Genomic DNA, 15,736 nt, shown 5'->3' with positions numbered 1-15,736 from the left:
CTCAGCCATGGCATATGTAAATAGAAAGACCATTGAGGTCAAGGTCCTCACTGCACTTTAGTCTTCACTCCAATGATTTCCCCAAATTGTTTCAGAGCTCTGGACTCTGCACAGATCTGAGCAGGCGATGAGTGTGATGTTTTTACAGAACACAGGTGTTATGCCTGCAAGCAGGTCCATGTTTCTCTTCCATGTGTGGAACACGGCTTAAAACAAAGATTCAATTACATGATGCAAGCCTCTGTTCAGCGCTTGCAAGCTGCTGTGCATTTTTCTACATGACAACTCAGAATGAGAAGTCATGTTTGTGTAGACCAGGGCAACAACCTTCATTAAAGGTGTTTGTTCAGAAGGCCTATCAAAAGTAGCCTGTGCTTTCTCCCTGCATCTTCCCCCCAAAGGCCCAGTGCGTTGCTGTAGATGCTGGATGTGAGAAAAGGCTGTTTTATCCTGTATGTAAAATACAGGTTATAAACAGGTTTGCAGACAATTTTCCAATGTGGTTTCATGTAGAAGAGTAAGAAGGAAGTGAAAGAGCTTGAACATCAAAGAACCTACAAATTTGTATATCTGGAAGTAGGTCCCTTCCCTTAAAACCTTGCCCTTTATTCAACTGCCCTCCCCTCAATTCCCCCACCCCCCCGCCTCCCCCCACTTATAATTCCTCCTTGAAATGCACTTCTTTAGAGAGTTCAATAATCCTTTGTGTCACCAAATGTGTATGTCTGACTGTTAGGTTGGGTTTATTGCATTTCCTTTTAAAACACGAGAGTCAGTTTAAAAGGATCTAGAGTGAACAAAAGTGCATTACTCCTGATGAGCAGAGTTAAGGAATGAGGAGGTGTAAGATGCGTCAGCTTTTTTGTTATGATGTGCTCTAAGTTCAATTGAGAAGTAGCAGAAATATGATTAAAAACCAAAATAGGAACACATGAAAACTTTCCCAGCCTGAGCAAAACTGGTTTTGGAGAGTGCTTGCTACAGAATGGCCAAGTTTATGCCCAAAACTTGTTTTCTGTTGTTTTAATTCTAACTGTCCACTCTGTGAAGAAACAGGATTGCATCAAAGAAATGGCTGAATTCAGCAGTCACTGCTCCTAATATAAACAAACAACCCACAAGGCTTCAAATATTGATTTACTACTTAGATTAGAAGGGTTAAGATTATGCAATCCCTTTGCTGATACCAGGATTGAGGTGAGAAGCTGTTGACTATTTCCAAGTTTGCCCCGAATCGTGGGTGAGAATCGGAGACCTTCCAGCTTGGCTTTAATCTCTCCTCAGCATACCCTTCTCTTCCTTCTCTTTGACCTCTGGGATAAGGATGAAATCAGCATCAGCACTAAACAGTTGCACTGCCTGGGGAGATCTTTATACAGGTCACATTCCATAAGAGGTTATTGCTGGGTTCTTCTTACTGGAAAGATACACAGCAGTTGCAACACGAATCCTTTTAGTCAGCTGTGGGTTTAAAGCCCGTGTGACACACTGTGATATAAAGGCAGTGTGAATTTCTGTTTGTGAACTCCTAAAATGTTTGCAAAGGCGTTTCAGACATCTTGCAGTGAATGTAAGCTTCCTGACAGCAGGCGTGCTTTTCTTAGCTACCTGTTTTGAAGCCCTTGAAGTATTCCACTTCCCCTCAGGGTATTGCTAGTTGACCATGGCTTCATTTACAGAGACCAAGTAAATCTGTTTCTGCTTTGTTTTCAAAAAAGAATGTTTGAAAGCAGTCAAAGAGCAAGTTTAAATGCAACTATGACAGGTAAAAACTGCTGCATCAGTTGTCCTGCTTAACTCAGTCAGGCATTAGCATACCTGTGGCTATAGGAAAGGTTTCCCATGGAGCTGGGTCTAAAACCTCCACAGAACAAGGTAGATTTGACTCTTCTCTTGGATATCCTGTCTGGCATAAGGTTAATTTTAGTATAGAATCATAGAATCATAGAATCATAGAATCATAGAATCATAGAATCATAGAACCATAGAATCATAGAATAGTTAGGGTTGGAAAGGACCTTAATATCATGCAGTTCCAACCCCCCTGCCATGGGCAGGGACACCTCACACTAAACCATCTCACCCAAGGCTTCGTCCAACCTGGTCTTGAACACTGCCAGGGATGGAGCATTCACAACCTCCCTGGGCAACCCATTCCAGTGCCTCACCACCCTCACAGTAATGAATTTCTTCCTTATATCCAATCTAAACTTCCCCTGTTTAAGTTTTAACCCGTTACCCCTTGTCCTGTCACTACAGTGTCACTACAGTATCCATTATCCTAACTATAACCCAACAGGTTCTGTTTTTCCTTAGATTGCAAATAACCAGTATTTGTCTCCAACTTTGCTAAAATCATTAATTTGACTTAGATGTTCAGCCTTCTGAAACAAAGCAAGCGTTTTGTGGAGTACTTCTGACAATGCCTCTGAACCTGGATGTCATTCAGTGGTGCTCAGGTTGGGGACATGAGCGGATGAACCCTGTAGGCACCGGGATTCTGCAGTGAGCTCTTGCCATGGCCCACAAGGCCACAAGAGGCTGATGAGGACATCCCATGGCTGGTGAGGTCTACAGTAGGGAGGACATTAAGGACGAGGTGAGGGAAGAGTCGCACTCGGCAGGAGTGCAGAACCTTGAGCACTTGAAATCCATGTGGGAGCAAGAATGTGTAGTCTGAGGTACAGAGATGGAAGCTCCAACTTAAATTTGTTGGAGGTGCTCTGAAACTGCACCTGGAAAACATTAGACTTGTCAGCCTGGAAGAGGGATGAATGAGGTACTGCAAGGAATCTGTGATAGCAATCTGTAAACCAGGGAGTGGTGTGGAGACAGCTAGGAGAAGATGGTAATTCATGGTTAATTAACACAAAAGTGAAGGGACAACAAATGGAACTACCAGACAGGAGGCTCAGAAGGGATTTTCACGTGGCATAATGTTAAACCGTGGAACTACATCAAGCTGCAGATGCCAGTTTGTATGGGTTAAGAAAGCAATCGGGTTTGTCTTCCGTTAATTTCCCTGTGAAGAGCAGAAATAGACTGCTCCTAGCCAAGAGTCTCTGAGCTGCCCAAGTCATCACCTTCCCAGGAGCTGACCAGCCACCGCTGGCAACAGCACACTGTGGGAACTTGGTCCTGTTCTTTGTCCACTGTGGCCATTCCAGCACCGCAGTGAACACACCAGGGTACAGCATGGTGGAGCCAAACTCAGCTAATTCAACATTGACGATTATAGGAGGTACAAAAGAGGTGGAACAAATTACAGATCTATTCTCTTCCCTATTTACTGTTTAAGATGAAAACAGACAGATGAGAAAGGGCTCACGTGTCTGTTTTAGTAGGGACAAAATGTGTAGCATTTGTTTACCTAAATACAGGCAGGTGAAATCAAAAGAATAGTTAATCTGCATAACCCAGACGTGCCTTTAGGCATCTTGCACAATCCAGGCCCTCTCATTAGTGCTGATTGACGCTGAGCAAAACAACAGGGTTTGAAACAAATTAGAACAAAGTGAAAGTAATAACGGAGCACCCTAAAATTCATATAGCCCAGACCAGGCAGTGATTCCATGCGGGCTCCATCCGAGGAAGCGATGCACCTTGTGGTGCTCTGTGAAAGAGGGCGATTACATACAGCATCCCCATTGCTTCTGCAGTTGTTGCCAGACTATTGTAGCCTCCTGCAAGGTGTTGTCTTTCATCGGAGCAAACTCCTGTTACCAAATATAGCTGTGGCTTGGTTTGTAATGTTGTTGTTTTCACACTCTGTCCCACTCCATATGGTGTGGGGGAGGATTGTGCTGGACTTGTGCACGGCAGAGATGGAGCAGGAAGCATTTCCTCTGCCTTTACATGGTGTTAGGGCCGTGCGCCTTGTCAAAAGCTGGTTATTTTGTGCTAATTCTCTTCCCAAGAAGCCTGAACGCCTGAACATGTAAAACCATGTGGCAAACTCCTGCATGAATCACAGGGATATTTGTGGCCTCTGGCTTTCTGAACCGCACTGTGAGTAATCCTGGTTGCTCTCATCAGTGCTCCTGATGAAACCCACTGCGTACGCTCTGAGTAAAGGCCGTCGGAGCCTCCAGCTCACCTCAGTGTCCTAAAGGAGGCAAAGCTGGGTGTGAAACCGGCCTGAGAGACCTGGGCCCCTTTGAGCTGTGGGCAGGAGCTGGTGTTCACAGATCAGGAGTGGTCAATGGGGCCCTGGGGCAGAGCCTGGACCGTGCCCAGTCACACACACAGACACACATGCACACAGACACACGCGCACACACACACACACATATACTCACACACAGACACCCCCCCCACACACACACTCTCACACAGACACACACTCACACACACATACACACACATACCCCACACACACTCACATACACCCCTCCACACCCACACTCACACCCACACCCACCCACACTCACACACACCCCCACTCACACACAAACACACCCACACTCTCACACACACCCACACACACCCACACACACCCCACACACATACACCCACACCCACACTCACCCACACACTCACAGTCACACTCACTCACACACACACACTCACAGTCACACTCACACACACACTCACAGTCACACTCACTCACACACACACACTCACAGTCACACTCACTCACACACACACGCACACACACCTACACATACACATCCACACCCCACACATACTCACACACACCCCCACACACTCACACACACCCCTGCCTACACATACACCCACACTCACACACACCCACACTCACAGTCACAGTCACACTCACACCCACACAAACACACCCCCACACCCACCCCACCCCCCACACGCACACCCCCACACGCACACCCCCACACCCACACTCACACTCACTCACACTCACACTCACACTCACACACACACACTCACACTCACACACACGCTCGCACACGGCCGGGCCCGCCCCCTCCCCATATCCGTCAGAGGGGCGGCGGCGGGGATTGGCCGGTGGCGGGGGCTGGCCCCGCCCCTCTCCCCCCCGCTCCTCAGCCATTTTAGCAGCCGGGCGCGCCGCGGGCTGCGTTCTCCGCGGGCAGCACCGGGACTTGCGGTCGGGCCGGGCCGGGCCGGGTGAGCGCGGTAACGGCCGGGGAGGGCGGCGAGGGGCGGGGTTCTCCGTTCGGGGGCGGGACGGAGCGAGGCAGGTCCCGGCGTTGCCCGTCGGCAGCACCTGAGGGGAGCGGGGCGCGGGGCTGGCGTTCCCCTCCGGGCCATCCTCATCCTCCGCCCCCGCCGGGGGTGGGACGCGGCCGCAGCCCGCCCGGGCGGAGGCGGCCGGGTCAGCCGAGGGGAGCCGCGGGAGGTTACGTGGGGTCAGGGCTCTCCCAGGCTCCCGCAGCCGCGGGCTGCAGACGCGCCCGGGCCCGGCACCGGGCGGGGGAGCGCCGCTGGCCCTGGGCGGGGGATGGCACCGGCGGTTGCCCGGGAGCGGGTGCTGGGAGCGCGGGGCGCCTCCGGCCGCGGCCCTCGCGGTGCTCCCCGCGCGCCTCCCCGGAGCTGCCTCCGGTTGCTGCTCCCCGCCTGTCCCGGGGCCCGCCCGCCCGCTGCTTCCCGGGAGCCCGGCGCGCCGGCAGCGCCATCGCCTGCCCAGAGCCCCCCCCCCCCCGAGGTGCGGCGGAGGGGGCCGGGCTCGGCTATGGGCTGATGCTGATGTAGCGCAATGTGATTCACCGCTCAGCGCGGCGCACGGGGCACGGCTTGCTGCTTCGCATCATGAGAGCACCTGGTGAAGTAAAGCGAGGGGACTGGTTGATGTTACCGTGCTGCTCCCCTCAGGAAAGCTTCGCCCTGCGGTGTTCTCAAACGCCTTTGTACAGTAGGGCTATTTTGGGCTTTATCTGGAAAGCGGGTGTATGTGCCCCGTTTTTTCCTGACATAATTGTGTCATATTCGATGTTTTTTTTCCAATGAGAACACTCGGTAGAGGTTACAGAGAAATTTAGTGTAAATTAAGGGTTGTTTCCTGTAAGGTGAATGGACAGCTGTAGTCCCCGGTGGTTATAAAAGATTGTCGGGTTAAAGATAACATCTGACCTTCCCTGCTTCCCGTTTCATCTTGAACTGCTGTAGCATACAAATATGAATACAATACAACATGCTTTGTCATTTACTGCTATATCCAAACTTGCATTTATAGCCTTGCGCATCTGAGGTGCAAAAACTAGCAAATAAAGCTCCAAACAGGAATTAGAATCATCTGATCTTTTTATCTGTTAAATTCTACCTTTTGAATCTGAGATTTGTCATCTCGGACCAACTGCAGGGATTAAAGACATGGCTTTATTTTGTTTTTGTAAGACTTGAACATCTTATATTTTAAACGGATAAATCCCAAACCCCAAGAGGCAGAATTAGCAGTGTTCCAGTTACAGGAAGGTGGTTTGGTTTAGCTCTGTTTTTCTTTTGCTCTTCACTGGTGGATACCAAGTTTGTGTTTTTAATACAGTTCTACAGAAGCCTTAAATATTTGCCCACAGAAGTTATTTTTAGGAGATATGTGTTTTTCACTCTCCTCTCATTTCTTTGTATTTGCCAGTTCCTTGTTGTCGTAAACTACAGAACTGCATTAACTTGCAACAGGCAAGACGGCTGCCACCCCCTGAGAGCCCTGCTCTGGTAAGGTTTTCGTGATGTGTTATTATCTGGGGACTTGCATCTCATGCAGACTTTACTCATGTGTTACCTGGAGGCTGTCTGTAACGCACACTGTGTTACCCATCGCCTGCTCATTGAATAATCTGACCTTTACCAGCAGCTATAGAATTTCAGCAGAATAAATTACTGGTGTTCAGTTGCCTCACATGAGGATTATGCTTCAGCCCCTTTACAAGACCAGAGAAACCATTCTCGAACAAGCCACCGAGGCAGGGCCTTGGATACAAATACATCCCGAGTGGTGTAAGATACATATCCAGTAAAACAGATGCAGCCTATTACATTGACTAAATGAAGGTAATACCCAAATGAAATAGTAAATAGTAGCTGGAGCCAAGTAAACATGCAAAATCTATTGAAGTTAATAATTAATAAATAGAATCGGGTAGTTAACGTGACAAATGAGTGCTTGTTTATAAGAAAGCTGTTCTGGATAAGGAATTGCTTAAGCCAAAAAGAGTTGATTATTAAGGGAAATCCTCATTGTATATGCAACCAAGCGTGTGGTCACTGTGGTTCAGGACATTTATTCTCAGGAGAGAAGGAAGTTTCATCGAAAGAGGGAAGCAATTTCCTGAGAAAATGTAGTTTTGTTCCATTTGTTCCTGGAGGGGGTTGTTATTTAGATGGTGCAATGTCTTCCACACTTGTGGAAGGCACATTTCAAAAGCTGGCGGATTAATTCTCCTGCAGCTAAAGAGTTGTGTTCATCATCGTTTCACAGTTAGCTTCTCTTCTCCCTGTAACTTCGATTGCTCTCTGTCAGTTACCAGTTGGAAGGTGCTTAGTGCAACGGAATACCTGTACAGAAGGGAAAGCTTAAGAAAGTATTTCTCCTCTGGAATTATTAATACTTTGCTATTGCTTTTTGTCTCCTTGGGATTTTTGGCTGAGGGTGGGTGAGGGAAACCAGGATTGCCCATCATCTGACACTCCAGTAACTGCGTGTTTGCTCCAAATCTAGAACTCTGTAGTTGGGCAGGTAAAAACGAAAGCTGAACGCAGCACTGGTTATTTCTTCTGTGGCTGCTTGCTCGCAGAATAATTGCACTGAAAGTAAAGCACACACTGCAAGTGGTGCAGCAGGTTCCTGTAATGATCTGTGGTGGGCGCAGAGCCTGTCAGCACCAAGGCCCTTATTCACAGGTGGGTGTTTGTGGTCTGGGTGGTGGATGGGGAGAACCTTGCCTCAATCCTGGAGCTGTGAGAGCTTTCACTTGCTTTATATGGATGTGAACTAAAAGACAGTGTGTGGAATAAGGCTTGTGCTTGCAAAGAGGAACAGCTCTGGCCAGCTGCCAGAGCTGCATGGGAGATTCAGTGGTTTCAGTTTTGGTTTTGCAGTAGGTACCTGGTATGATTCACATTGAGCCACTTGGCCAAGAGCAGCAGAAGTAACTGGACATTAACTTAAACGACAGCAAGTCTGCTTTCCTTGCCCCACTTCTTACAGCTATCAGTTCTTACCTAATATTCATATAAAGTGTACTTGTAATCAAGGTATTGCTTTGATCTTGTGCCAGATGTGCACAGCATTATTTACCCAACAGTGCATGATACACAGGTTAGGAATGAGTTGTGGGGGTGGCAAATCCTTACCCTGTTGTTGTTGCCCTGCATAGAAAGCCTTTCTACTATTTGGGCTACCATGCTACTTCAGAGCTGTGCTGCCATGGCTCATAGTAGCTCAGGAGTCAGGACTAAACTTGGCGCTGGCTTGAACTTGATCTTCTGCAGAGGTTAGATACGAGGAGTGTGTGAGTGAGGCGTGGTGGTACATCTGGCTGCGGAGTTATTTTGCATTTTAAGATGATCCCAAATATAGTAGAAAACTCAGAGGGCACATTGAACTGTTTTTCAGCAAGAAAAGAAATAGCACAGGCTGCCTTGGGAAATGGAGGAGCAGAAAAGGTGACTGTGGGCTTGGGGCCGGGAGGGGTGGGAAGTGTTTGCCAGCATCGTGCCAGGATGTCAGTTTGCGTTGTGGGTGATTCGGTGTTTTACAGTTTGTGAGCTGCTGTTGATGGAAGTGAAGTTGGAGCTAATGCCACTGCATCTAAAAGTCAGATATTTTATTTGCTTTGCTTTTGGGTTAACAGCTGTGCAGTGTGGAGGACGTGAGGAATTGCTTCCTTCTCTGCTTCAGATACTGCTAAGCACTTGGAGTTAGCACTGAAATCAGAGAGCACTCTTCACCTCAGTAAAGTGGTTTGTAAGGAATCTTAGATACTGAGAAAATACCTTTATTCCCCATCTCCTGTATTTAAACTTTGTGTGTTTTTCATAGTAGAGTTAATGCCAAATCAGTGGATGTTGTGCAGCTCGGAGCTCACAAGGTAGAGATAAAGTGATCCAACAATTAGCAGATTTAAGAGTCTTGGATTTAAAGTAATCCAAGGTGGATCCTTGGTTATCACTTTAAAACCAAGACTCTTAAATCCATGATACTTGAATACCACTGTTGTTCAGTGAGAGCTAGACTAATGATCTAGGATTTCCTTGAGTGTATATGGATGTGACTGTTGATTCACAAGAGTGTGTTCCTGCTTCATCAGTTCAGCATCTTTTTCTAAAGGCACATTTGTAACTTCCCTATTAGATAACAGATTTATTTGCTTTTTAATTCTTATTATTCATTCATTGCTCTGCCAGTAGCAGCTGTTCAGTGTCAGAAACTGGAGCCGAATACCTGTGAGTGCATCTGTTCTACCTTAAACTGTGCGACGATGCTGCAGCTCAGCTCATGATTTTTGCTCATTGCTTCTGTTGGTATGCAGGGAAAATGCCTGTATCCCCATACACTGGTAATGGGGAATATTTTACAGCATAGGAGTATAATGGCAGTTAGAATATTAACATATATATCAATTAAAAAAATCTAAGTATGCTTGAAAGCCTGTGAGACTAGAAACGGGTTGACGTGACAAGGACAACCTTAAAATAGCACGTCACATTCCAGTACCTGTGCTCTTCAAATTTGTACTAATTAAAGACTTTTACATTATTAGTTTAATAACTCTGAAGCGGTGTTTTGTTTTAACTCTCCTGACTATAGAAAGAAATTGAGAGTAATGCCAGGGCAGTTACAGAAATGCCCAGAGGATTTCTTTAAAGAATTCTCATGTAAAAATGTCTCTTAATGGCATGTTTAGCCTACCCCATCGTGCTTTCGTTAGAGTATATGCATGGCCAACATGCAGAAACGTTTTAACATATAGCTAATGGTTATGTTTTGCAAAATCACTTGTTAGATCTGTACAGCAGACCTGGCTTGTGTTTGGTTTTAACTATCTTATGCCACTGTGCAGCCCATTTTAAAGGGAAAATGGTATCGGTACAGCTTTATGTGTGACTTACATTCTAGGAGGCACAACAGTAGGTTCAGGTAACATGAAAGGAAGGTTATTGTGCACTGTTGTACACGTTACAAGATACAAGACATTCTGAACTACGTCTTAACTGAGGTTTTCCTCTGTACGTGCAGTTACTCAGTTCCAACTACAGTTACTACAGGTAGAAGTGTGGTTTATAAAACTGTTTGTGTGTTTGCAGAGTAACTTTAGAACAGGAACTGCAGTGGTGACAGTCCCTTTAGCTGAGGTTCTTAATGAACATTGCTCTTCCACAGCAGCCCCAGCACACGTGTGCAAGGCAGGGCTCAGGGAGCAGTGGTGCCTGTTGCATACCCCTGTGTGGTTCCACATCTCTGGGCTGCAGTGGTTGCGGTCAGCAGGGACTGAGCACTCAAACACCTTCATTCCCATGCTGGAATGTTTGACCTTTAAACAATGCAACTCAAATGTGTCAAGCACGCATGCGCTGCTGTGCGTTTCTTAACTTTCTTCCATTCCCAAAGGGCTGTGTTTTCAGCCATGGCTCTGCTCACGAGACCCTTCCCACTTCTGCAGTTGTTACATCCCTTACACACCATCTGCTCAGCTCCATCGTCAGGAATGGAGAGTGGCCCATAAAATAACTGAATAACTGTCCTTGTTGAGTGACCCTTAACCTTTTTTAAGGGTCTTCAAAGAATCCCAGACTGGTTTGGGTTTGAAGGGACCTTAAAGCTCATCCAGTTCCAACCCCCTGCCACAGGCAGGGACACCTTCCAGTAGAGCAGGTTGCTCCAGGCCCCATGCAATCTCACCTTGAACACTGCCAGGGTTTACACTAATCCTGCTTATACAAAGAGTAGAAAAATATCAGCATAGAGAAGAACTGAATAAATTATAATATTAAGTATGTTGCACCACGAAGAGATTCTGCTCAGTCAGCAGTTTGTGAGCATGTTCTGGTTTGTATTTCCCAACTCAGTTGCTTGGAAAAGAAATAAAAACCAAATAAAGGGTTTGTGCAGAGCACATGTGTGCCCTGGGGCACTTCTTCATTACATCTCGCAGTGAGAACAAAGGTTAACACTCGTGTTCAGTTTTCCTTTACAGTCAAAAGTGTTTCAAAGTGCGAGCTTTTCCCTCAGTTGCACAGATGCTTTTACAGGGGGAAGCACTGTCATACTGTTACATCCGATAGCTTTTCCTGGGATTATTTTCCAACATGCTCATTTCTGGCTGTAGACCCCAGAGGCCCCAGCTGTAGACAGCCAGAGGGGCTGACTCTGGCCCAGTGCAAGGCAGTTCCTGCCCTGAGCCTGCTGTAGGCACTGGAGAGAGCCCACTGTTCCTCCTTGGATCATGTCTCTGCTCTCCCCAGCATCACTTGGACATGGCTCTTTACTCCTGTAATGGAGTTTTTCATATTAGCCACTCTGCTCGAACATACGGACTTTACTCCTTGGTTCAGGATAACGTGTACTGGTGAGCCTGAAACTAATGTCAGCCTCGCATTGGTCTTCTGAAGAGCAGGCTAAAGCTATGCCACATCCAGCTTACTTGGATCAATAGCAAGCTCCATTAACAACAGTATTTGCTAAAACAAGAACTTTCCCAAAATAAAACCCTCCTATTTCGTGTGCATGCAGTGATTGCTCAGCTGGGGACAGGCTGAGGTGGTATTCTAAATAAGTGTCAAAGAGTTTTGTAAATTTTATGTCCATTTCTGTACACCAGGAGCCACCTGCACAACCTGAACCAAGAAGTCTGCTGAGAAAGTGGTGGTTAGAGAAACATCAGGCTGCAGATAATGAGTGTGTATCTAATGCTTTGCAATGTCAGTTCCTCACATTCAGTGAAGCATGAGGAGCATTCACTGTCTGTCGAGTCAAATACTACAAAACATTTGCTGTAACTTCATGCACTGCTGCAGTTTGCACTACTGCACTGATTTATGGCAGGGGGCACGTACAGCTGAAGGAGTCCCTGTTTAAATGAGTGCAGCCATCCTTGTCCTGTTGACTTTGCAGGGCTGGGTGAAGCTAATGGTACAGTTACAAAGAGTCTGTATTGTGGTACTTGTTGGTAACAGGATGCAAGTATCCTGCTGGAGAAGAAAACTACCAAATTGGTGTAACTGGTCAGAATCGCTGTAACTCTTCATGTGGCCCAAGCAATGTGTCAGATGCTTTGTTCCTTCGTCTCCAGTAGCTGTACATCTTTTGAAAAGACTTCACTAAGTTCAGCTTACCTGAAGGATGTGATAAGCAGAACACACAGTGAGTCATTCTCAACAAGTGTTTTGTCTTGGAAGCTGCTCAACTGTAGCTTATGAAATGTCACTTCTTCAACTGTGCCAGTTGAGTCTGAGGAGCTGGAAGCTGCATATCACTGCACACTGCGTGCTGGCTCATAGCAAAAGCCAGGGATTTATGAAATGAGGACATTAATTTCATAGCTGAAACTGTCAACCCAGTAGTCAGCTGCTGTTTCCTGTGCCACACAGCCACTCTGGGTTAGGAAGAGTATCAACTCCTGCCTCAATAAATCACAAATTGTGCATATTAAAGTATTTTGGAATATGTAAAATCTGTAATAAATTTCTCAAAGGACCTTTTGGTGTTTAGGAATAGGGTTTGGGGCTTCTTTTTGGGCTTTCAGTAAAGTGCATTAGTTACCACACTGCAGCTTCCATGTGCCTTTCTCTTAACACTCATTTCCATGCACACACCAAACGTGCAGCAGCTGCAGTCAGTGCTCACTCACTGGCTTCTGGCAAAAGGGAGGGGACAGACTGGGACAGCAGAAGATGGGTGGAGGCTATTTCTGTCAGCAGCAGCAGCAGCTCTGATGCTGGCAGCTCCCTTTTATGCTTGTCTAAAGTTCTTACAAAGCTACAACATAGAGGTGCAAGTAATTTTGTGTCACTGAACTAAATTGAGGTGACCGCTTCCTCCCTTGCACTGGTGCCTGTGGGACTGAGCAGGGACCCGTGGCAGACAACTGGCTGAACTTCAAGGCTGATTGGCTGCCTGGGAGTTTTGCAGCCCAAGGGCACAAAGTGGGATCACTGCAGTCCGGGTTTGCATCAAGTTAGCTGCCATGAACCTGAACTTGAAGACTCTGATAGAGAGCCAGCAGTCTTATTGCACTGTTTTCACTCCTTCATTGGAGCCTCCATTACACTGCATCATGTTTCTGACAATAAATTTGCTCAAGTTGTGTTATACCTTAAAACTTGCTTTAAGTTCTGACCTCTCTAATCTCTTTTCTGTTCTTAGTATGGTGCTTTTGGGAGCTTTTTTGCACAATGAAAACATACATGCTAAAAGAATGACGATACTGTGTAGGTAAGGGGTAGTTTTATAGCACTACTTCCCATAGCTTTGTGTGTTACACAGAAGAGTTGAGACAGTAAATCTGCAACTAGTGGTAACGTCAAACAACAACGAAGTGATAACAGCAATAGAAAGGAAAAATGAAAAAGCAGCAAGAGGTTCTGGTTTGTGGTGCCTGTGGTCATCCTGCACGAGGCACAGAAGTGGGAAGTGAGGCTGGAGTAGGTCCTGTCCATAGCAGCCCATTAGTTTGTCATTTTGCACATTACTTTCCATGAAGACAGCTGTGTATACGGCTGATTCATGCTGTGTAAATACACGCTATAATGCAATACTGAGTTCGATAGCCTTGTTTTTGTGCTTTTGGTAGATAGATGTGTTTAATTTTCATTACGAAATATGGATTCTGTTTATTTCATAAGCATGCAGATAGTTTTGCATGTTTATGAGCTCCTGTGTTTGAACAGCGTGTTCAAAAGTGCTTTCATTATGAAATGTATCACCGCAGGGAAGAGGAACAACTGGAAGGTGAAACTAAGCTTGCTGCAGGGTGAGAAGGTGGGAGTTAGGAAAGGGATCAGGGCAAGATTTTGCCTTAGAAAATCACAGACAGCATCCTGCTCATGAAGTACTGACAGCCCCGGAGCGGCACCTCTGAATGCTCAAAGGTGGTTTGATGAATGATGATCTCATACACAGAATGGTCAGAAGTAAGTGGAAGGTTCTTTCCAGCTCATGTTACCTGATGACAGAGGATGGTGGCCATCCTGTGCTCTTCCTCCCCCCGTTCCCCAGTGTAAGAACATTGCAGTTACTCAGGTACAACATACACCCACTTAAAAAGTTTCTGTTTGGAAAATGTTGCTGTTTCCCCACCTTTCTGAGTTGTGATCTGTGCCCACACACTGGATGCAGATGTAAAGGGGGGTGTTTGACCTTATTCTCTGAAAGGGTGAGGTAAGGATAAGGTTTCTGGTGGCTGTTTCTCTAAAGTAATTCATTGGTGTTCCTCAAAGTGGTTTAATAAATTTGTTCCATATTACCTCTTGCTTTATAAGTTAGCCTTTTCTTAAAGGAACAAATTAAATTACCTTTTTTATTACTAACCATATACTGCTGTGTGATGAATGGTGTCATACTCAGGATGTTTCTGTCCCTTTTTCAGAGAAGTTACCAAAAATAAGCTAAATGGTCAACAGCATCAGTTTCCTCTTCGCGCTTCCTTCAGAATCTGTTACATCTAAGACCACTTTAGTCTATACAGATTCCTTCTTCTGCAGCTGCTACTGTGACTCATGCTTTATTCATACTAAAGGTGATCTGGTTACCTAAATAGCAGGTTGTGCCATCCCACTCCTCGAGCTGTAGCATTGTGGCTTGCTGCAAACGGTCACACGCTTTGTTTATGTCTGTGGGCCGTCGGGGCTTGAACAAATTCCTTTCAGGAAGCTGCTGGCTGTGTTGGTGCAGGGCTGTCCTGTGCTGGCATGTTCTGCTCCAGGGGAGGATCAGGCACGATCGTGATTACGCAGTTACACACCTCCTTGATCTGGTCTCGCTCTGGGCTCTCTCCGTTCCCAGCTCTGAGCACAGGGTGCTGTGACCCAGTCCTGTGAACGTGTCCTCCGTGTTCTGCAGAAGCTCCTTGGGTATTTTGGGCTAAGAACAGCAAAAGCTGCCTGAAACTGCCTGTACACCTTCAGCATGTCGGTGCCTGTAAATGAGTGTGATAAATGTGTGTGCATGGGTACTGTGGTGGTGAAGTTCAAAACGTCGCTGTTCAAAACTGTCTCAGAGGTCCTTTATTTTTCTCCATTTTGTTAACTTCTCCAAGGATTGTGCCAGTTTCTACCTGGTTCTCCTGCCTCAGTATAAATTCTTATGTTCCAGTTACTTTTGCGTTGTTCTGCTTTGGTAGTGTTACACTGCTCCCAAGACTGAGCTGTTAAAACTTGAATGTGCACTTTGCCTTATAGGAGAAAATGTACTGAAATTCTCTTGGTCATCTCAGTACCTCTTTGAAGTGCAGGTAAAGTCCAAGAACTGTTATAATCTAGTAAATCTAGTAAAACTTTAGAGTTGCAGCATGAAGTAAAGCTGCAGTATGAAGTTGCAGTATGAAGCTGCAGTATGAAGCTGCAGTATGAAGCTGCAGTATGAAGTTGCAGTATGAAGTTGCAGTATGAAGTTGCAGTATGAAGCACTGTCTTAGCAAACTCTTTATCTGGGAAATCCCAGTGTGGATCTAGAGATGAGAGACATCTAGAAATGCATTTAGGTATGTTCGGCTAGAAAGCGATAGGACAGGGTCACCATGAAGCAAGCAAGAGACTTTTGCATTAAGACCATAATAAATTTCAGTTCCTTAAACGTACAGAATCC

The 15,736-nt window shown here is 46.1% G+C and overlaps 1 protein-coding gene across 3 annotated transcripts in view; it reads left to right on the top strand.

Moving 5' to 3' along the window:
* Nucleotides 1-6,549: 6,549 nt before the first annotated feature.
* The window catches only part of ACSL4 (acyl-CoA synthetase long chain family member 4), a 28,166-nt gene continuing 18,979 nt past the window's right edge, over nucleotides 6,550-15,736 (top strand). Inside the window, exon 1 of one of the 3 annotated variants that reach the window (XM_061445715.1) lies at nucleotides 6,550-6,648. The gene's annotated coding sequence lies outside the window, so the exon portion shown is untranslated. The remainder of the gene's footprint in view (nucleotides 6,649-15,736) is intronic. The other 2 variants (XM_061445713.1, XM_061445714.1) reach the window with 2 other exon arrangements.

This window comes from Pezoporus flaviventris, unplaced genomic scaffold (genome assembly GCF_033815535.1).
Source record: "Pezoporus flaviventris isolate CSIRO_AGI_PZ_B2104156 unplaced genomic scaffold, CSIRO_AGI_Pfla_v1 ptg000005l, whole genome shotgun sequence".
Taxonomy (NCBI): Eukaryota; Metazoa; Chordata; class Aves; order Psittaciformes; family Psittacidae; genus Pezoporus; species Pezoporus flaviventris.
Note: the sequence above shows the minus strand (reverse complement) of the source record. Positions and strands in the feature narration are given on the sequence as shown.